Source organism: Canis lupus, chromosome 3, assembly GCF_011100685.1.
Source record: "Canis lupus familiaris isolate Mischka breed German Shepherd chromosome 3, alternate assembly UU_Cfam_GSD_1.0, whole genome shotgun sequence".
In the NCBI taxonomy this organism is placed as follows: domain Eukaryota; kingdom Metazoa; phylum Chordata; class Mammalia; order Carnivora; family Canidae; genus Canis; species Canis lupus.
The window spans coordinates 23700897-23715887 of record NC_049224.1 but is presented as its reverse complement, the minus strand read 5'-3'; the positions used below and the strand labels follow the sequence as shown (position 1 = coordinate 23715887).

Genomic DNA, 14991 nt, shown 5'->3' with positions numbered 1-14991 from the left:
ACCTTGTTGATAGGTTTTAACTTTCAAAAAGTGAAAAGAAAGTAGTATAACTGATTTTTCTCCAGACACTTCCATGTCAATTAAAAACAATGCATTGATTTAAGTAGGCAGTTTTGTGCTGTGCAGTATATACATTAATGAAACTAATCAACACTTGCCCTAAAGGCAGTACAGGAACAATGTTTAGGACAGGAAGAAGGTGCAACACCAATGATCAGTTTCGTGGCAATTTGAATAAGGCTTCGTCTATTACTAGAAGATGCAAAGCATGCCACAGAACTTATCTATCCTTTTCTTTCTAAGTTTCTACTTCTTTCCTCCTCCAAATTAACTCACATTTGATGGTGCCTTACAATTTACAAATTCTTTTCACATAAATGATCTCATTTATTTCTCACAGCAATTCCATGAGGTCATTGTCATTGCCATTAGCCTTTACATTTAAAAAAGAAGGAAGGCAAAAATATTAGATAATGTTTCTCAAATGAACATCCACCAGTAATGCATTTAAAAAGGTCTCAAATTAAGAGTCTGTGATTCCCAAACCTACATTTTTTAGAGACTGAAAAGTTGGGGAGGGGAGAATGAAATAAAAGTGATATTAGTTTTGATTCATGAGTTCACTTCAAAGTAATGACAGGCTTTTTAGTATGTGATAAGTAATACTCATGTATATAACTGTTAGAGAAAAAATATATATAAGTAATTAATTACACTTAAAGAATCATGTAAGTTTAAACAAATAAGGAGCTTTGGAGATCATCTAATCCAATCTTTCAATTTTGCAGATGAGGGAACAAAGCCTAATATGAATTCATTCAGTGATTTCTCAAACAAAATAAAACAAAAAAACAAAGACAACAGCAACAACAAAAAGCCCCCTAATATAAGAAAAATTGGGTTTAAGAATTTGTGTCTAGGAGGAAAATGCTATTAGAACCAAAAATGATTACACTATTTTTGCTCCTTCAAAAGTGATGTAATTTGTATCAGAGAGGAAATAAATATTTTCTATGCTCTCTGCCTCTTACAAAGCTGGGTGAGGGAGGGATTTAAAAAAAATGACTGAAACATCAAGGCCTCTGTCAGTTCTTAGGAGCAGTTGAAGCCACCACTCTAGGAAAGGTGATCAATGGAAGGAACAAAGGGTGACTAAGATCCTGGAAGAGAAAACTCCATTTACTCAAGCCCAATGATAAGTAGAATTTGGTTTGAAGCTGAGGATGAACTAATGGCTCTGCATAATAAAGGGGGAGAACTTAGGAATGGATAGAGAAAACCCAGGGGAGGAGACCCCCAAAACAGAGCTAGAAATGGACTTGAGGGACAGAGTGAGGTCAAGTAGTATGCTGCGAAACCGTAACAGGTGAAGAAAAGTAGCTGGAAAGAAATACTGGTATCCAAGATTCAGGTTTAAGTTGTTAGCACAGCTGCTGTGTGAACGGTCTCTGCTGGAGCATCCAGATCTACACTCAAGTTGGCTAGACATACAGACCTGTGTGTGGTGTTTGGGGAAATCAAGGGGAAAGGGCCATGTCATTCATCTGGCTCATACTGGCAAAAAGGAAGAAGTCCTATAGCACACGAAGCCCAAGGGATTCAAGAATCCAGTGGATATAGGAATCTGAAGACAGAGCTGACAGGGGTATCTAAAGTCCAAGACACTCTAGATATTTCCTGAGGGCATAGGTGAAGCCTGTCCAGCAATCTTGGTGCAGCCTCTGGGATTCCCAAAAGATACGAGCCAGAGCACTGGAGCTGATTTTATTTACAACCCAAAGAACATCATGACCTCAGCTGACATCTGAGTCTCAAAAAAAGATTACCTGTTAACAGAGGTTGTGACTGCTGTTATTTTTCCTATCCTAAGAAATTCTAGGATTTTCATTTAAAGGGTGAGGATGAAGTAAAGCAAATAGGGCGAGGATTTAACCTTTCTAGAGTGCTTCATATGCTAAACAATATGAAGTATACATAGTATTCTTTATAATTCTCTGTAAGAATATATCTTTGTTTCAGAGGCAAGAAAATAGGCTTGCTCACAGGGGTTCAGTAACATGCCTAACCAGAAAAGGCAAGATTTTAACACACTCTGCCTGACTCCAAATCTATGCACTTTCCATTAAGCCACGTTCTTTGCCATGTTGAAGATCTGTACTTTATATGTTTATCTTGACAGATGCAAACAGAATTGGCATGAATTCACTAAGCATGTTCTACAAATAATGCAGGACTCCAAAGCCTTCCTAAATGGAAATATTTCAGAATATTTTCAGCAAATGGGTCAAGGTGTTTAGATATTATGAATATAGAGTGTTACAGGACGCCTCAGTGGCTCAGCGGTTTGGCGCCTGCCTTCGGCCCAGGGCATGATCCTGGAGACCCAGGATCGAGTCCTGTGTCGGGCTCCCTGCGTGGAACCTGCTTCCCCCTCTGCCTGTGTCTCTGCCTCTCTCTTTCTCTGTATCTCTCATTAATAAATAAAATCTTTAAAAAATAATATAGTGTTAGGCTCTATTATACTAACAGTGCTCCACTCAGCTATATTTGAAATCAACTGTCAAACATGAGTATTTCCCAATATGATTTTGTAATCACATATTTTGTATGTATATACTCTTGTTTGCACTATGACGATAAGAAAGAAAGTGACCATGCCCAACATAGAGGTTTCGTTTGTTTGTCCCTAATAATCATACTGGGAAATTCATACTGTATGCTTTGTACAGACTCTTTTGGAGTACTCATGATAGAGCATTGAAATGGGTGGTTACCTATCCCTTTTCCCCAACAGACCATAAATTCGCTGTGGGAGGAGTCATGGGCTGCACTTATTAGGTGCTTGATACATTCTGAATAAACAAGGGTATGGCAAGATAAGTGATGACCATCTTTTCCCTAACCTCGTTCAAACTGAAGTTTATAAGATATCAATATCTTTTGTCTTTTTAATTGGTAATTTATTAAGATACTTTCTGTAACTTCTACACCTTTCAAGGTTCAGCTTCTTTAAATTTATAATTTAATTCCAATATTTTTTGTTTCTAATATTTAAGCTTCAAGAGTATTACATCTGTAAAGTATTACAATAGTGAATAACAGATCATTAGAATGTAAACTTTTGCATAATAATTCCATGTATCTTAATTCTTTGGCAAATAAAGAATCAAGAGAAATGCAACATTGAATAATCTCATTAATGCTGTGTTGGTCTCCTAATTTACCAATTTCTGTGTAAATAAAGACATTCACCTAAAGCATTAGCAAGATGAAGTAATTAGAGTACATGAGTTAGTACATAAAGGTAATGAAATAAATGCAGCCCCAGGTCTTAACTCACATAGTAGTTTTGTAGTTGAATATTAAATAGTGACAAATAAAATATATATCAAGAGTTGCCAGGTGTCTTTCTCCAAGTGGTAAGTGGACTAAACATGTCAGAATTAGAGATCTCAGGAAACCCCTTTCTGCTTTTGTGTTTTCCCTCATCCAATAATCTCATCTATTTTGATGCTGAAAATAAATGTTTTTTTAAGTGTTGGCACACTGATAAAGAATAACCATCACCTACAGCAGATATTATTGCTTGTACTATGATGCTAAGAAAAACACTGGCCCTGACCTTGGACAACATAAAGCATTTTGTGGGTTTTCTGGTTGTTGTAATTTCAGGTTAAAAAACATTTATTCATTAGGCAACTATTATGTGCTGAGTACTCTACTAGTAATTTGGATAAATACTTTCAATGGACTTGGAATTATCAGCAGCTGGAAAAGTAAGCTCACAATACAAGAAAATATTCAGCCATCCAGTTTATATACCTCACTTTTTAAGGGTAATTTTAACATTTATCCTTTATTCCAATATAACATACTCAGTATATACATACATGTGTATGTGTGTGTATATATACACACACTATATATATATTTATATAGCATATATATATATATATATATAGTATATATAGTATAATAATTTAACGGTTCCTGGAAATTTAATTCTAGGATTTCCTTAGTGAAATCATATTAACAAATGTTTGCAATATGGACACATTTTTCACTTTTACTGCCAATTTTTTGGTATATTTAGGGCAACTCATATCTTTTCTGCAACATGTAAATATATATGTAAATATATATATATACACACATATATATACACACACAGATATGACTTATACACAGCTTTGGAAACAATTTTATAGCAGAGTAAAATATTAATTTTAAAACAAATGACAATTATTCAACTGCTTAGAGCTTGTAAGAACAAAAATAAGACAAAGGTGATTTTAATTCCTTTAAAGTGGAAATTCCTTTCCACTTTAAAAGTCTCTTTTATTCTTATTTATTTTTATTTTTTAAGATTTTATTTATTTATTCATGAAAGACAGAGAGAGAGAGAGAAAGAGAGAGAGGCAGAGACACAGGCAGAGGGAGAAGCAGGCTCCCCACAGGGATCACACCCTGAGCCTAAGGCAAAGCTCAACCGCTGAGCCTTCTAGGTGTCCCTAAAAGTCTCTTTAAAACGTTTGTTTCTCTTTGTATAACAGATACAGAATAGTGATTACAAGATTCAGTTCTGATTAGTATTTATAAAAATCCAAATCATCTGATTAGACAATAGCTCTTGGTAATACTATTTTCAGCAATAAAAGTATAAGTGGACTTTAAAGGTACGAGAGGCTTCAGGGAGTTTTAAAATCAATAATACTATAATACTTTTGTAGGTAATCTTTAAGTAGCTCCTAACACAATGGGGACAGTATATGATCAATATTAATGAACAACTGGATTCAACAGCATGCTTTCCAAGCATTTTTATGCAAGCTCATATAAGTATGTCAACATGATTAATTGCTCACAAAAGTATTGGATCTATATAGTTTGTACTTTTCTGCATCTACCTTCTCGAAATTCCAACAGTAGAGAGTTGAAGTCATTTCCATATGTGTAACATGGTTAGCTTTTCACACATTCAGCGACTATGCCCCAAATCATGAATTCCTTATAGTGTGTAAAGCAGATTATTAGGAAATAAAAAGGTTAATCTTCTCCTGTGATTACATGTAGACAGGCTTGGCCAATTTTACAAATTATTCCCTCAAAACACTGGCACTTGGATATTAAAAATAAATGTACATTTTAGATTCTGTAATAAGTAAATGCCAATCCAGGAACTGCAAGAGCACAGTTTCACTAGCTGTTCTTGCAGTGCAGTGAAATAGGAATAGTTATTACCCAAAAGTTCACTTCAAAGTCTGGTTTTAAAAACACATTAAAGTTCTCTTATCATATTGTTGTTTTTACATTTAATAAGGTTTGAATGTTTTGGCAGTTGCCATTTTGAGCCATTACTATTCTATTTTAAAACTAGTTTGAAAAAAGGAGGAATTATTCTGTGAACGTTGACATGACTGATGCTTCCAAACCATTTTTTACCCTTGTTATTTCTTTTTCTCCTCCTCCTCTCTCTTTGAAATATAAAGGATAAATTCAGCTATTTATTTATTTATTTATTTTTTATTATTATTTTTTTTAAATTCAGCTATTTAAGGAAAAAAATATCTATGGGCATTTTATACATATAGAGATGAGTAAACTATTTTTTAAAAACCCCTAAAGCATTTCATTTTAGAGAATGTGCAAATTTAACAAATTGTTCTTTAAATATAAAAATATTTGAATATTGAAAATTGAAATCTGAGGCTAGACAGAGTTTTGTTTGTTTGTTTCTAAACACCTACAGATAAACTGTTGCCTCAAGAATTAATGATGGACTGTTTATATATAAGAGTCCACAGGAAAGCACTGCGATACCTAGTGGCTAAAGAAGTGTCTGTAGAATCCCTACGTAACAAATGACTGCAAAATGGGTGGCTTCAAACAGCAGAAATTTATTCTCTCAAAGTTCTGTAAGCTAGAAGCCTGAACCAGGTGCCCAGATGGCCACACTCCCTCTGAAGGATCAAGGGAAAAATCTGTCCTTGTCTCTCCCAGCCTCTGGAGGCTCCTACATTCCTTGGCTTATAGCAGCATAACTCCAAAATCTGTTTTTAATCTCATGCCTTTTTCCCTGTGTTCTGTGTGTTCTCTCCTCTTCTTAAAAGGGCAACAGTTATTGGCTTTAAGGCCCACTGTAGTTCAGGATGATTTAATTTCAAGATCCTTAATTACTTGTATCTGCAAAGGTCCTGTGATGAGCTGAATTTTGTTCCCCCAAAATTCATGTCGAAGCCTTAACCTCCAGTGTGTCAGGATGTGACTGTGTTTGGAAATAGGAACTTTAAAGAAGTAATTAAGGTTAAACAAGGTCACATGCATAGACCCTGATCCAACCCAACTTGTCTTATAAGAGGAGGAAATTTGAACACAGGAAAAAGACAGCAGTGATATGCACTTGCAGAAAAAAAGGCCATGTGAGGACAAAGCAAAAAGCTGGCTGCCTACAAACCAAGGAGAGAGGCTTCAGGAGGAGCCAAACCTGTTGACACCTTGATCTTGCACTTGGATACTTGTGAGGAAATGCATTTCTGTTGTTTAAACCACCACACTGTGGAGTTTTGTTATGGCAACCCTAGCAAACAAATATATACCCTATTTCCAAATAAGGTCACAGTCTGAGATTCCTGGTAGACATGAATTCAAACCACTATAGTCCCCAAGTGGTTGTTTTCTTACAGCAATAGAGTTAAGGAAACCAGAACCTTAATTAATTGTTAGAGTTGGCCGGCAAAGCACTCAGATTTATCAACAATTAACACCTTAGCTAAAACTAATTTTACTTGGCTCTCACCACAAGATCAAGAGAGCATTTTAAATTTGGAGCAGTGCCTAGGAAGAGTACAGAAATGGCTACTTATTTGGCATCAAGGAGGATTTGGCATATATGATAGAAGAAAGAACACAAAGAACAAATTAAGATTTCCTGGGGCTGATCTTTACCCACTTAAAACTTTTGTCTAGAGTTGGGCTTGCCAATGGCAATATTTTTTTTAGGTAGTCCATCAACATTCTGAGAAAGTCTTTATATTAATTATTTATATAAGTTCATGTTATCATTTGTGTCACAATAGTTGATACGTCATCTTTTTCCAGTAAATAAAATATCTTATCAAACATTAATATGAGTTTTATTTTTTAATTAATTAATTAATTAATTAATTAATTTTTTTATTTTTATTTTTATTTTTTCGAGAGAGTGACCAGGTTGGAAGAGGAGGAAGAAAGAAGGAGAGGGAGAGAGAGAATTTCAAGCAGACTCCCAACTGAGTGCAGAGCCCATTGTGGACTGAGATCATGACCTGAGCGTAAATCAAGAGTCAGATGCTTAACTGACTGAGTCACGCAGGCATTCCATTAATACGACTTTTAAAAAATTAATTACAAACTATAGCTAAAGGATCAATCATTTTACAAAGTGGTGACTGTTGCTATTGTCACATTTTATCACGGAGCATAGCCTCTCATTCTCTCCCCTGTCTATCTGTCATGCAGTCCTGTGGAAACAACATTCCTAAACCACCACCCACATAATGGAAATTCTCAACTTGGAATGTTTTATTAAGCAAATAGAAATCTATTTCATTACTCTATAGTCATAATGCACATACATTTTTTAATTATCCAAAATATGCTATTTTGAAACACCTTTAGCTAACCAACAGTATTTGCTGATTGTGTAATTTTATCATTAATAGAGCAATACAAAGTGAACATAGACAAAAACAATGCTGCCCTTTGATTTTCATTCTAAAACAAAACTAAATCTGACATAAAATATCTCTACACTTTAGAGATAGCAGATAGAAGCTTTTTGTAAATTAATGAATGCTGAATGAAATTATAGTTATTGCTGAAGTTAGTAACATAAGACCTGGGTGTACTTAGAAATATTCAATCAACAGAATAAACACTCCTAAAATCTAAGAGAAACATAGATATCAAAATTATGGACTATTATGATAGTCAAATCAACCTTTTCTTCAGATGGCCACTAGAATAAGAATAATGATTTTCTTGTGAAAATTCCTATGAAATTTAAGAAACTATAAACGCAATCCAAGCGAACTGATAAAACTAACATTCAATAATTTTTATAAGTCCAAGGAGAAGTCTACTTTCCTTCACTAGTAACTGTAAAAAAAATCCAGCTTTGGTTACCTCTATGAAATTATAACAATTTATCTCCAATTCCTTAAAAATCCCTTTTTAACAGGGAGCTGTTTATAAACAGAACTGCAAATCACTTGTTGGAGAAGCTTATCTGTCCAACTCATATGCCATGTCTTGCAAAATACAATTCAGGCTCAAGAACACACATCAGCAGGTGGTGCAAAGTGGTAACATATCATTCCAGTTTGCCATTAGCTACCTCTTCTACAGGTCAGTACAACAGGGTATAGATTAAACTACTAATTATAGTCTATAAACAAAAAACCTTAAAGTTTAAACCAAAAAGTTTAAAAATTGGATACATTTCCATCTGTAGCTCTTTCTCATTCACATTTAGCAGGTTTCAACAACTAATTTTAAGCATAAGGCCAAGTCTAATTTTCATTGTTGAATGCTGTGGCAATTTGTAAAATATCAGATTTTGGATGATCTTATAATCATAAATCAATGTCAAGAATACAAAAAATGAAACAAAACACCAAACAGGTGCACTATTTCCACAAAACTATAGCTCTTCCTCTTGAAATCTAGAATAGTGGTTTTGACTTTTGAAGGAGGTGAGAGAAGGTGGGGGAAAGGATTTCTATTTTCACTTTTGGAATCTGCCTGCTGTGACTGCCATCCTAATCATGAGGCAGCAAGATCCCTGTAGGAGAGGTTTCAGCTACACTCAAATGGGAAGGGTGCCTACTCAGACTTCACAGCTGAGAACGCTGGAAGCACAGCTGGGCATGTGAGTTACTGCCTGGACTGCCCCTTCAGGTCTCACATGTGGCTTCTTTGTGGCAAACCTGAGAAGGCATAACACAAAGCACGCATGGATTCTGGCCAGCTGGCCATCTGTTCCTTCACCCACTGTGATAATTTGGTCTTGTAGAATTTTGTTAAGTGAGCATTAAGTAATGGCCATGTCAAACAGAGTGCATAATGAATGCTTCTTAATCACTGGATAAAAGCTTAGGGGATGCTTGCCCAAACACAGTAAAGGTCACCAACACAAACCAAGAATTAAAACAAGAGAAGAGGAATGAAAGAGATACAAAACAGCAACAATTCACTTTTTTTTTCCACTTTTACTTTTGATCATATTGAGTCTATGTCAAATAGACAACGGAGGTCTCTCATAAAGAAAGTAGGTAATATCGTCACATTTTCTACTATCTCATGCATATATCAATTTATATTGGTAAATGAAGGAAGAATTTTAAAACTAAAAAAAAATGTGAAGGACTTGGTCATTCTGATCTGAATTTAAATCACTAACAGTTACAGCCATTAATATCAAGCTTTTCCAAATAATTCCCCAGAATAGCACAAAGTAGTCACTAATTGGTCCAAATAGTTTCTGTTACATTTTTAAAGATCAATTGAAGTATCCTCTCCTAAGAAAGCAGGCTTCCCCTCACAGACAATTAATAATTGCAAAATTATGAAATTTTTCAATCCTCCTAAAGGACATGTAATGATGTACTCAATGTGTTATTGGGACAGTTTCTTAATGCCTGGAAGTTGAGTCCATAAATTTGGACCACTCTTGTATAGTCAATTTTACCTCCACTGCTCACAAAAATGAACCAAAGTGCTTTACCTGGGTAAATTACCATCCTATCACCTAAAGAAGATAATTTCTATGCTTAGGATTCTGCTCATATGGTTCCCAGCATGGAATGTATTTCTATAACCCATTGTCTCTTCCAAATCTCACTTTCCTTCCAAGATTATTCCAAGTTTCATAGCTTCCATTAATTTTTTTCCTGTAATGTCTTCTTGTTCTCTTCAACAAATGTTCTATTAATCTCTATTACAGTCTTTGTTTCAATCATTCATTCATTATAACCATAATCATTAGGTTCATATTTATAGCTACTAATATGTTCCAGATAAAGTGCTAAGTACTAGAGTTATAATAGTGAGCAAAACAGATACTCCTTTTGCTTCATATAACTTCGGTCAAGTAGAAGGACTGATACCAACCAAATCATCACATAAAGAAGTGTAATTATTTAAGAAGTCATGAAGAAAAGGTAGTGTATACTGACAATCTACTAATAGGAGGTTCCCTGAGAAGGGGATGCATAAGCTAGGAGAGCTAAAAGCCAAATAAAAGCTAATGTTAATAAACAAATGATTCTCCCATTCATACTTCTGTGGAAGGAGTAGCAGGGCAAGAATAAAGGTCTTCAAGAAGGCCAGTTTAGCTGAAGTAGACAGAGCAAAGATAGACAGGGACCAGATCAGGCAAGGTGACAAAGACCATGTATAAAAAAATGAAAAACAGACAAAAACAACAACAAACAACTGGCTTTACAGGATACATTGATACCTTTCAGCAAAAGGATAATTAAACCAGAATTTCTACTTTAAAGACAAATCTGTGGGCTGTATGGACAGTACTTTGGAAAGAATCAGCAGAGATGGACACAGACCAGTTAAGAGTCATCCTTCCAGTCTAGGTAAAGTATGACAGGAAACCTAGATTAGAGAGGTAGGCTGCTGGAAAATGGAGAGAAGAAGATGGAGTTGAGAGAGAAGGGTCAAGGATGACTACTGTGTTTCTAGATTTCTCATCTCAATTGATAAATGTAGATGGTATTGTCTAAAGCAGAAATCCCAGAAGAGGGTCTAGATTGGAAGGGAAGATCATGGATCAGCTTTTTGATCTGTTATTCAAGAAGACATAGTTGATAAAGCATCTGCCTTAGACTCAGATTCTGATCTCAGGGTCCTGGGATCAAGTTCAGCTTTAGGCTCCCTGCTCAGTGGGGAAGTCTGTTTCTCCCTCTCTCTCTTCCCCTCCCCTTCCCTCATTTGTTTTCTCTCTCTCCCAAATAAAATTTATTTTTAAATCTTTTTTTTTTTTTAAGAAGAGGCATTAAAATGGCAGAAGACAGTGTGGCATGGATATATAAATGATAGTGTCCCTGGGTATAGGTGGAAATTAATGGTATGGGTATAATTGCCTATTGGAACACTAGAGATAATACAGGAAATCCAGGACCAAGACTCAAGAAATACCATCATTTAATGGCTGGATGGGAAATGCAATGTTCCAGATGAGGCAGCAGCCAGAGATGTAGGAAAAAAAAATTAGCAGGAAAGTGAAATGACCATGGCACTTAACATATTGCTTTACATTATTAATGAACTGTTTGATGCATATGTGTTTTATCATTCTGAATAGATTTTAAGGTCTCAGAAACATAGCATTTCTTTTAAACTCACTCTGCGTTTTATATACCTCCTAGCACACAGCAAGCACTTGCTAGATGTCTCAAAAATGTTCACAACTTCATGAATTGAATATACTAGCAATGTATGTTAGGGAAATGTTCTCCCTTAAGTGACATTATAGCACCAGAAGGACATTCTGGTTGACTTTTTTGCTTATCTAGGGAGTCACTTTCACATAACTAAAGAAAAACCCAAGCAGGAGAAATGGCTAATACTATCTGCTTTCCACAAGAAGGTTTACTTGGCCTGTAGGAGTAACCAGTTTTTCAGCAATCTTAATTCCCAAACCTACAAGAGGAAAAGGAAAACAGAACAAAAGGGTGAGATGAAAATGAAGAAAGAGAGAAAAAGTATGTATTGAGAAAATATACATGTTTCTTAATTTACCAAAAGTCTTCTACCTGCTTTTCTGTTTTTCCATGATCTGTTTCTCCTCTGGTGCCACTCTCAATGTTGTGCTGTCATTTTGCTAGCCTTATGAGTCCTTCTGTGGGACTACATATCTGAAACTGATTCCTGGAAGATCATTCTGACGGTAGAACCCATTTTAAGTTGCTTAACCATTAGCACAAAAAACAACAACCCCCCCCCCCCAAAAAAAAAACAACCCTCCACCAAGATTTGCCCACAGGGATAAGCAATGTGTGGAAAGGAAAACAATAACAGCAACAACAAAAAGCCACTTAGAAATAACATCACACTTCACATAAAGTACTTGTTTGTATGCTTGTAGTAGACATGAAAATGGAGTAGGCAGTTAAATATTTGAGAACTCTAAAAATCCACTTAAAAATGTGTATAACAATTTATTATCAATGCAAACCCAATTAAAAATGTTGAGCTATTAAACACAATTCACTTTCTAACACATGTGAGAAAGTATTAAATGTATGCAGCGCAGATTTGCATTACTATAAAAATCTCTATTTCTACTTTTCTAGCATTATGCATTTAAATTTGTAAATTCCATGTTACATTAATCACATGAATATAGATGGGCAATTTTTAGATGGAACTATGGTAATCATTGCATTCCCTATAAAAGAAATCATTCCTGCTGACAATTTTGTGGTAAATTTTTTGTAAAGGATTGACTATAGTTCATAAAATGGCAAGGCTTCCTTCACAAAAGTGATTAGACATTTCAGTCTTCCTTGGTTTGATCAAAATAAAAAAAATAAATATTACACTTTAATATCACTATCTTTGGACTCTGACACTGTACATACTACTACCTAGAATATGGTTATATAGTCATTAAAAGAAGTGGCAATAATCCAGGTTTGACTGCACTGTGATTTAATATTTATAATGTTTTTATGACCCAAATAAAATATGCTGATTAAAATGATCAGGATGTCACCATCTGGATGGACAAAAAAGCTGAGGTTCAGATCTTCAATACAAAATGCCTAGAGCTATTTTTGCCTTATCCTTTCTTATTTTCAACACAGTTTCTGTTTGATGAAATATTACAGTACAGAGAAATTATATGCGGTAGGGGAGACCTTAGTCAAAAAATGAATACCTTAAATAATTAATTAGGAGTTATTACCAACATGTTATTTAAAGATAGCAGGTCTGAAATTTAACTATATTAGGTCATTCTTTAAGATCAATGCATTGAGTATAAAAGATTTTCTCAGTAACCTATAATTTACAAGAAGTGATAGAATGTGTGGCTCTACTTGGTCAATATAATAGAGCTTTTGGTGCTCTGTTTTGCAAAAAGCCTTTTAAAATAATTTGTAAATTCTAACTGAAGTAGGTCAAAAACAATGCAGTAAGGAGATTTATGATTATTTATTTAATACTGAAAAATCAGTTGTAAATGTATAGACATGGTAATTTTCAAAGGAACAGCTAAGCAATGTCCTTACATCATTGTACAAGACACTATGGTACTTTGATAGGTAAGATATGTTGAATTCTAATGGAAAATTGGCAGGCAGCATAATTGTCTCTAATTTGGGCATTCAAATATAACCATATTGTTCGAGATTAAATACCTTCTGTATGTGGGCTGAGGCTTACTCCTATAATGTAGGAGGAATTTAATTATAATTGCCTTAAGATTTTTCTAGATAATTTTCACCACCCTCCAGGTCATAGAACTTAAGGATTCCAAATTTTCTTTGATCTGTGAGATAGATGGGAACCTGAAATGCCAGGAGAATCCAGATCTTTCCACAGGAGCTATCTTAATACACTTCTGGGCAAAAAAGTGCAGTCTTTGGTTCACATGCTTGCGATCATCAGGCCTCTCAATTTTCCCAACAGAATATCATTCCTCCTCCTGCTAATACCTTCCATCAAACTCACTGGAAATGCTGTGGCTCTACCTCAAAATACTGAGTGGTTATAAAACCAGAAAACGTGGATAAATACTCACAATAAATGATTTATGGATACTACACTGCAAAACAATAAAATAATTTAGATTTATAAGGCCCCTGGTTCCTGTATTGAACATGCCAGTCAGACTTCCACTTCAGGAACTTTGCACTGGCTCTTCCCTCTACTTAAATTCTTCTGCTAACTTCTTCATCTCTATCAAACCTTTGCTCAAAATGATGTTACCTTTTCCCTGTGCAAAACTGCAAACCATATCCTCAACTCTAGTTTCCTATTTCTCTCTTCCTGAAATCTTGTTTCCTCAATAACATTGACAATCTTCTGATATTACCTACTTATTTACTTATTTGTTTACTCACTTATCTCTATTTATTTTTTCTATTATCCATTGGTTTTATTTATGTCAGACACCCCCTACTAGAATATAAGCTTCATAGGGAGAACTTTGTTTTGTTCACTGATATACCCCAAGTGCCTGGCAATGATGTATTCAGTATAACTCTGGGGATAGACTATAAATCTACATTTAAATGGCTAACTTTTTCAAGTATTTGACATGAGATAGGACATTAAACTTACTAAATACTGATCAAAAGCTGGATTTATCCCTGCATTATGTCAGAATAGCAGTTATCCATGTACACAGGATCATTTTGACAAATACAGAAGTGCTTTTAGAGGATTATATTTTGCTATTATACCACTGACCTACATAAAAAGATTTTAGAAAAAGTGCCCTGCTTTATTTACTTTATGGAGTTATGTCATCCAGAACCAAGAACAAATCCAGATGAACTTGAGACCAAGAAGAGTTTTTTCTCATGAGCAACAAATCTACTTTATTCCTACATAAAATTTGAACTTGAAACATCATCGAGTCTTCAGAAACTTATTAAACAGATGCTATGTGCCAGGTGCTGGGTATTGTAAACAATATCAAAATGCAGTCAATGTCCTCAAAAAATCTTATATGCCAATGAAGATTACAGACAAGTAAATAGAAAACTTCAATATAATGAAATAAGTGCTAATGCTTGCTGAGTATATAGAGTTTTGGGAGAGTGTAGGAGGAATATTTAACACAGTGTTGGGGACTCGGGTACTATATCCAGGAAGAATTAACATCTAAAGCTGAGGTCTATAAGATGAATAGAAATTGGCTGATAAGGAAGGTCCCTTATATGTAGCCTTTCAGTTATGGAATGAATAAGTCATGGGAATAAAAGGTAC

The 14991-nt window shown here is 34.8% G+C and overlaps 1 protein-coding gene across 3 annotated transcripts in view; it reads right to left on the bottom strand.

Annotated features, from left to right (window-relative positions):
- EDIL3 (EGF like repeats and discoidin domains 3) overlaps positions 1-14991 on the bottom strand; it is a 393208-nt gene that overhangs the window by 212124 nt on the left and 166093 nt on the right. The window lies entirely within an intron of this gene.